This window comes from Crocuta crocuta, unplaced genomic scaffold (assembly GCF_008692635.1).
Source record: "Crocuta crocuta isolate KB4526 unplaced genomic scaffold, BGI_CrCroc_1.0 scaffold1164, whole genome shotgun sequence".
In the NCBI taxonomy this organism is placed as follows: domain Eukaryota; kingdom Metazoa; phylum Chordata; class Mammalia; order Carnivora; family Hyaenidae; genus Crocuta; species Crocuta crocuta.
The window spans coordinates 161,365-161,769 of record NW_027526945.1 but is presented as its reverse complement, the minus strand read 5'-3'; positions in this window follow the sequence as shown (position 1 = coordinate 161,769).

Sequence of the window (405 nt, the reverse complement as noted above, 5' to 3'; positions counted from 1 at the left end):
GTCAAATACACACACAATCCAAAGCTGGCTTTTATTGAACTATTAAATCACAGAAAATAATAAATACAGGATAATCCATTGTTATTTTCCTTTAATTATTCATTAAATGGATGTTTAAGTGCTTACTGTGTCACAGATCCTGTGATAGTCATGCAAAGGTGAAAAGACCAATTTACTCCTCTCAATTAGTTTATGGAATAGCAGAGAGAAAATAATGGAAACAAAGCAGCTTCAGCATAATATCCTGGGGGTGGAGAAGTTACCTTACTGGGACTGATTAAAATTAATATAATATAATATAATATAATATAATATAATATAATATAATATACAGTGAAAGCTAACATCTTTGTAATATTTTGTTTTTGTGTTGTGGAAAAGAGGTCTTTTCATCTTGTGAATTCT